At 35.9% G+C, this 7,435-nt stretch overlaps 1 long non-coding RNA gene across 1 annotated transcript in view; it reads right to left on the bottom strand.

The window, feature by feature from the left end:
• Positions 1-863: 863 nt before the first annotated feature.
• LOC148106820 (uncharacterized) overlaps positions 864-7,435 on the bottom strand; it is a 102,329-nt gene continuing 95,757 nt past the window's right edge. Inside the window, exon 3 of the long non-coding RNA XR_015723422.1 lies at positions 864-921. This is a non-coding gene — a long non-coding RNA (uncharacterized LOC148106820). The remainder of the gene's footprint in view (positions 922-7,435) is intronic.

Below are 7,435 nucleotides of genomic sequence, written 5' to 3'. Positions count from 1 at the left end.
GCCAATATCCCTTACGAATATAGACACAAATTTCCTCAATAAAATACTAGCAAACCAAATCCAGCAGCATATCAAAAGGATTATACAACATGTCAAACCAGGGTTTATTGTGAGAATGAAAGTGAGGTATTTAATATTTCAAAATATAAAAATCACTCAATTTAATAAGCCATGTCAATTGAATAAATGAAAAAAATGCATGGTCATCTCAACTGATGAAAAGAAAGCATTTGACCAAATTGTGCATTCTTTCATAACACAAATACTCAGCAAAGTAGAAAAAGAAAGGGAATTTTCTCACCATGATAAAGGCACCGTGGAGAACTCACATACTGTCAGACTCAAGAGTGAAAGACTGAAAGTGTTCCCTCTAAGGTCAGTATAATACAAGGATGCCAACTTTCACCACTGCTACGCAATACTGAATAGATAATTCTAGCCAGAGAAGTTAGGCAAGAAACAGAAAGTCATTCAAACTGGAAAGGAAGCAGTCAAACTAGCTCTGTTCACAGGTGACATGATCATATGGAGACACTCCTTTAAAATTCATTCACAAAAAATGTAGAGCAAATAAACAATTGTAGCAGAATTGCAGAGTCCATAATCAATACTCAAAAATCAATTGAGAGGGAATGAGAAGTGACTGCTAAATGAGCATAGGGTTTTATTTTGAGGTGATGAAAATGTTTTGAAACTAAGTAGTAGTGATGGTTGTACAACATTCTAAATGTACTAGGTATCACTGAATTATACACTATAAATGGTTAAAATGGTACATTTTATGTTATGAACATGTTAATGGAATAAAATAAAAGCCAATACTTGTAAGCCGTGGTCATGGATTTAAACACCAACTTGGACACTTACCAGCTGTGTGATCTTGGGCAAGTGACTCGCTACTCGAAGTCTCATTCTCCATTACTAGAAAAAAGGAGATAACCATACCAATCAGGTTGGAATGTTTTAATGATTCAAGATAGTATATATAGATATATTACTGACTTGATCATTAACAGATATTCAGTAAGTGGCACTGCTGGCAGGGTGGTGGTAATGACATTGGCATCATTATAAAAATGGCTTTACTGGCAATTCCTAAAGTCTAAACTTTGGCCTGGTCAACTAAAATACAAACTAATTAGTTGTTATAATACCTTTATTGATTTCCTGAGAAGGAAGTTATATTTTTCCCAGTTTAAAATGAGAGAAAATTAAGATTCCGTGTATTCTTCAAATATCAATTGAAAGTATGATTATTAATACATTATACAGTATGTTATGGCTGTTTGTTTTTTTAATTGAGAGGAATATATTTCACAAACAACAAAATCAATAAATAAGTTAGAGATATGCCTTACAATACTTTTACAAATTATAACTTTCAAGCTCTGAAAAGTTACAAAAATGATCCATGATGGTCCTGATTATTATATGTGAGGTTTTATACCATTAGCTCTGGGGCTTTTTTTTTTTATCTGAAGGCTTTAAATAGACAATATTTGAGTATTCATTCTAAGTCTTTCAGTTTCCTGGAAGCATTGTTGAAATATTTGAATGCAAACAATATGCCAGGTACTACAATGCCCCAAGTGCTGAAAATATATGACTGATGATAAAGAGAGACGTTCATACAATCTACTTAACAAGATAGATATTAATTAAATTGCACCCAAATGTATATTATTTACAGCACTGATGAGTGGTATGAAGGAAAAGTGCAAGTGCTAGGAAGGATATGAACTAACCACAGAGATCTAACTAGGCTCTCTTGGTAAAATGATTACTAAGATTCAAACTCAAAAATGAATACAAAACCCAGAGTACAAAACAATTTGTAACTAATGGTTAAACTGAAATGTTAGATTATATAGGTAGTCCTATGATTTTGAGAGTTGTAGAGACATATTAAAACTATAAATAAGAACCAAGTGGATGGGGCGCCTGGGTGGCACAGCGGTTAAGCGTCTGCCTTCGGCTCAGGGCGTGATCCCGGCATTATGGGATCGAGCCCCACATCAGGCTCCTCCGCTGGGAGCCTGCTTCTTCCTCTCCCACTCCCCCTGCTTGTGTTCCCTCTCTCGCTGGCTGTCTCTATCTCTGTCGAATACATAAATAAAATCTTAAAAAAAAAAGAACCAAATGGAAATTCCAGATATGAAAAACAATATATGAAATTTAAAAATACACTGGATGGCATTAATAATGAATTAGAAACTGCAGAAATAAAGATCAGTAAAATAGAAGGCATAGCAATAGAAACTCTACAAACTAAAGCACAGAGAAGAGAAAGAGCCAAAAAAATGAACAGAGACATATGAGTTAGGGACAATATCAAGTCTTTTGATATGCGTTTTTTTTTGGAATCCCAGAAAAGAAAAAGAGAAATTTACATTAAAAAATATTTGAAGTTGCTGATCAAACGTGGTTACCTAATTTTAATTCTGCCTCTGGCTAAGTTATCATTTTGTGGTAATGAAATTGGTTTACTTGTGTAAAGACTGACTTGAAATGAATTCTCAAAGAGCAGCTTCGTATCTTTGTTCAACTACCCTATAGTCCAGCAATTGCACTACGAGGTATTTGCCCGAAGGCTACAAAAAAGGGACACGTGCACCCTGATGTTTATAGCAGCACTATCAACAATAGCCAAATTATGGTAAGAGCCCAAATGTCCATCAACTGATGAACGGATAAAGAAGTTGTGGTATATACATGCAATGGAATACTACTCAGCCATAAAAAAGAATGAAATCTTGACATTTGCAATGACAATGATGTGGATGGAGCTAGACAGTATTATGCTAAGCAAAATAAGTCAGTCAGAGAAAGACAAATACCATATGATCTCACTCATATGTGGAATTTAAGAAACAAAGCAGATGAACATGGGGGGTGGGGAGAGAGGCAAACCGTAAAACAAGACTCTTAACAATAGAGAACAAACTGAGGGTTGCTAGAGGGGAGGTGGGTGGAGGATGGGTTAAATGGGTGATGGAGAATAAGGAGGGCATGTGTCATGATGAGCACCAGTGATGTGTGGATGTGTTGACTCACTATGTTATACACCTGAAACTAATATTACACTGTATGTTAACAAGGAGGAATTCAAACAAAAACTTGAAACAAACAAAAAAAGCAAATAAAGATTCTCTTTTCCAACTCTGCCAACAAGAGGAGGCCATGGATAAAACAAGAGAAGAGGCTTTGACAAAAACTTGATGGAAAAAAGCAGACAGAACAAACCATGGTACAAATTCACTTTAAAATATCTTTCATGATAGGGGAGATCTTTTCTTTTGATCTTTAAGAAAGCAGTATAAGCATCCTGTTAGCAATTATTTCAGCATGCTTCATAAATCAATGTAGCTTCTCACTTATTCTTTTATTTGAGAAAACAAAATGAAGATAACAATGCTATTTGCTGCCATTTCAAATTTTAAATCAGTAGCCAAAATTAGCAGCATATAAATTTTATCCACTAGTCATTACTATTTTTTTATGTAACCTAATTTTTCCAAAATCATCTTTGTTCAGGGTCACTGAATTTCATGATTATATGTTCAGAATTGATGTTGCTGTACTACACACTATTATTTTACAAATTAATTCAAATACAGTCTAGATTCACAATCAAATTCACCTTCACATTCCAATTTGTTTAGAAATTATTGTCAGTGATATTTTATTGTAATCCACCAATAGTGATATGGGTATTAACTGACTAATTAGAAAAAAAACAATTTGGGAGCCACTGGAGGAAACTGAACTCCATCTGAACCTGATGGCAGAAGGCACTTGAGCTACCACTGCAATCCACCTTACTCTCCAAACAGGAGAGAAGACTGTTAAATAATCACTGTTTATAGCAGTAACTTTTAACAAGGTACAGAGCCAGCCTGAGAATGGGAGGCCATGGAGATGGCTATGATTTTGGGGCACCCCCAATATCATCCATAAACAATTCCATTAATCAATTACTGAGTCCCTACATTCTTTTATTAGAGAATTTCTCCTTTAGTTTAAGGCTTTGGAAGCTTTGAAACACTAATCCTTCTGAAAGAGCCATGTTTAATGTACTTTTCCATGAAGAAAATTCCCTGGCAACTAAAACTAATAACTAACTCATTACTTTGTTATACACAGCACTGATTTTTCCAGCTTTATTGAGATATAATTGACATATAACATTGCATAAGTGTAAGGTGTATAATGTGATGATTTGTTATATGTATATATTGCAAAATGATACCATAATAAGGTCAATTAACACATCCATCACCTCACACACTATTTTTTTGGTAATGAGAACTTTTAGGATCTCCTCTCCTTCAGCTTAATCATCCTGATGGTGTTAATCATATCCTACCCCAAGTAAGTACTCTGAAATCCAAGCAAAGAAGACAAGGTCCAAAAAGTAAATGGGAGACCAGAGATGCCAGAAACAAATCTAATTTTCACTTCCAAATGAACCTTTTCTCAAGAGTCAACAAGTCATCAAGTCACAGGGTGAGTTTCATTTTGGGTCAAGCCTAGTGCTATGAGTTTGCTCTGAGAATGAGAGAGAAAGATCTAACTCACACTGAACACCTAATGTGTATCAAATACTGTAGTAGGCGCTCAATGATAAAAATGTTACCTGTAAAGGCCAAATGGAGAGAGACCAATTAGAAAGCTACTGAAATAGCCCCTGTCCAAAACAATAAAACAACCAACCATAAAAAAACCTCAAAAATGATAAACTATGGCAGGGGTAGTGAAGGCTTGATTTCAGTTTGATCTAACTTGGTAATGGGCTGGATATGGACAGATGAAAAAGGAGAAAGCAAGGATGAGTGCCAGGTTTTATTTGGAAGACTGAGTGACAAAAACTGGCAACATTAACCCTCTATGACCTGTAAGAGTAAATGTGTGTTATGTAGGAAGTAGTGAATTCAGAATGGTTGGATTTGGTTTTAGTTATCTATATTATATTCAGTTGGAGATACCTGGAATTTAGAAGTGTGCTCTTAAGATAAAGATAGATAAAACCTGGTGAATATTAGATAATTTGTTGAAAAGATAATGAATAAGATGAGGACTGTGGAAACAACATTTTATTTTATTTTTGCTTCAACAATTATATGTACTATAAAATACTCACCATAAAAAGTACATTACAATATTATTGACTATATTCCCAATCTGTACTTTTCATCCCTAAAACTTATTTTATAGTTGGAAGTTTGTACCTCTTAATCCCCTTCATCCATTTGGCCCATCCTCCCACTTTCCTCTCCTTTGGCAACCATCAGTTTGTTTTCTATTTTTTGAGTCTGTTTCTCTCTTTGTTGTTATTGTTGTTGGTGTAGGTTGTTCACTTGTTTTGTTTTTCAGATTCCACATATAAATGAAATCATACAGTATTTGTCTTTCTCTGTCTGGCTTATTTCACTTTAGCATAATGGCCTCTAGTTCCATCCACATCATTGGAAATGGCAAGATTTCATTCTTTTTTATGGCTGAGTAATATTCCACTGTGTGCGTGCGTGTGTGCGTGTGTGCACATGTGTGTGTGTGTGTGTGTGTGTGTAAACCACCTCTTCTTTATCCATTCATCCGTCAGTGGACACTTAGGAAATAACATTTTAAAAACAGGCAAGGAAGAAGATTCAGTGAAAGAAACTGAGAAAAAGCATGCAGTGATATAAGAGGAGAATAGGAAGAGAGTAATTTTATGTAAACCAAGGAAGAGTGTTTCAGGAAAGGAATAATCCACAGTGACATTTGAGAGAACATTATCAGTAGAGTGGTGGGAGCAGAAGCTAGATTTCAGTATGCTGAGGAGTGAATGCAATGAAAAAGTGAAATTGACACTTTCTAGAAGCTTGTATGAGAAAGGAAGGAAAGGGAAAATATCGGTCAAGTAAACTTTTTTTTGTTTTTGTTTTTTGTTTAAGAGTGGGAAAACTAGCATTTTAAAAGAAAGAGAAAACAGAAAAGTCTAAGTTGAGTATGTGGGGAAAAGAAAAGATAATTGATGATTCCCAGAGGCAGGAAAAGGGAAGGAAATTCAAAGCACAGGTTGAATGACATTATCTTATTCTGAGAATGGAAGAAAAGACAAAATGGCTGGTAAGTTTGGATACAAAAGACTTCTAAGTGGGAAATGAGGAAATTGAAAGAGTTTATTCCTCACGAAGTAGAAAAATAGGCTTGAGAAAGATGAAGAAAGTTTCAAATAGTTTCAGAGGGTGACAGATTGACTCATCAACCCCAATTCTTCACCTTCCCCTGTATCCACACTTTTGCTATTGATGCATGCAAAAGGTACACTGTTGCCCCTTGCTTTGGAGCTTGGCTTTTTGATTTGCTTTGGCCAAGAGAATAGGGCAGAATTAACAGTATGCCCTATAACTTAAGAGGACTCTCACATGCTTCTGCTTGCCCTCCTGTGCCTCTGCAATGACCATGAAAAGAAAGTCCTCAGGATAGCTGTTCATGTTCACCCTTCAACCTGGGCTCCAGAAGGAAACCCATTGAGCAGAACTTCCCCAGCTGCTATACCACTGAAGCAGAGACACCCAGGCAACCTACAGATTCCTGAGAATAAATGATAACTTTAGGCCACAGTTTGGATGAGGACTGTTACACATAATTATGGTGGGTGGTGATATTTAACACACACAAGGGATAAACCAGAGATAAGAAGTCAGATGCCTCTTATGTATATGTATAAATGAGATCAGGAAGAAGGGAGATTGAAAAAGAGAATTAAATAGGGTGCAGTAAAGCTCAGAGAACCTAAGAAACTTGCCCAATGATACAGACAATCAAACTATGAAACTAATTTTGGAACTCAGGACTGATTCCAACTCCAGGTTCTTTTTGCTATACCAGTCTGCATGCTTGACAAGCCTTGTCTCAAGGGGAGTCAACATCATATACCTGAAGAGTTATGAATGAAGATGACCTTGGACTAGTATGAATATTTCCAGGCATCAGGAACCAGAACTTATATTCTAAGGCTAGTTGTGTATGAAGAAATACAACTTTATATCACATACTACCTTTCTAGGGGAGCTCCAAATCCCTCTCTTGGGCACATTTAAAAAAATGAAGGTAGTATGGGAGCATCAGAAAGACTCTTTGAAATCAGACAGATGTGGGTTTGAATTCTAGAAATGCAACTGACTTGCTATGTGAACTTCAATAATTTACTAAAATCTCTTTGCATTTCAGCTTCCTCATATATAAAATGAACAAAATCTACCTTGCTGGTTTGTTCAAGGGATTTTTTAAAAGATTTTATTTATTTATTTGACAGAGAGAGAGAAAAAAAAGCACAAGCAGGGGGAGCAGCTGAGGGAGAAGTTGAGAAGCAGACTCCCTGCTGAGCATGGAACCCAATGTGGGGCTCCATCTCAGGACCCCAGGATCATGACCTGAGCCAAAGGGA

Source organism: Ursus americanus, chromosome X (genome assembly GCF_024610735.1).
Source record: "Ursus americanus isolate L20-20 chromosome X, mUrsAme1.1.p, whole genome shotgun sequence".
NCBI classification, from domain to species: domain Eukaryota; kingdom Metazoa; phylum Chordata; class Mammalia; order Carnivora; family Ursidae; genus Ursus; species Ursus americanus.
The sequence above is the reverse complement of the archived record's forward strand: the minus strand, read 5'-3'. Positions and strand labels throughout refer to the sequence as shown.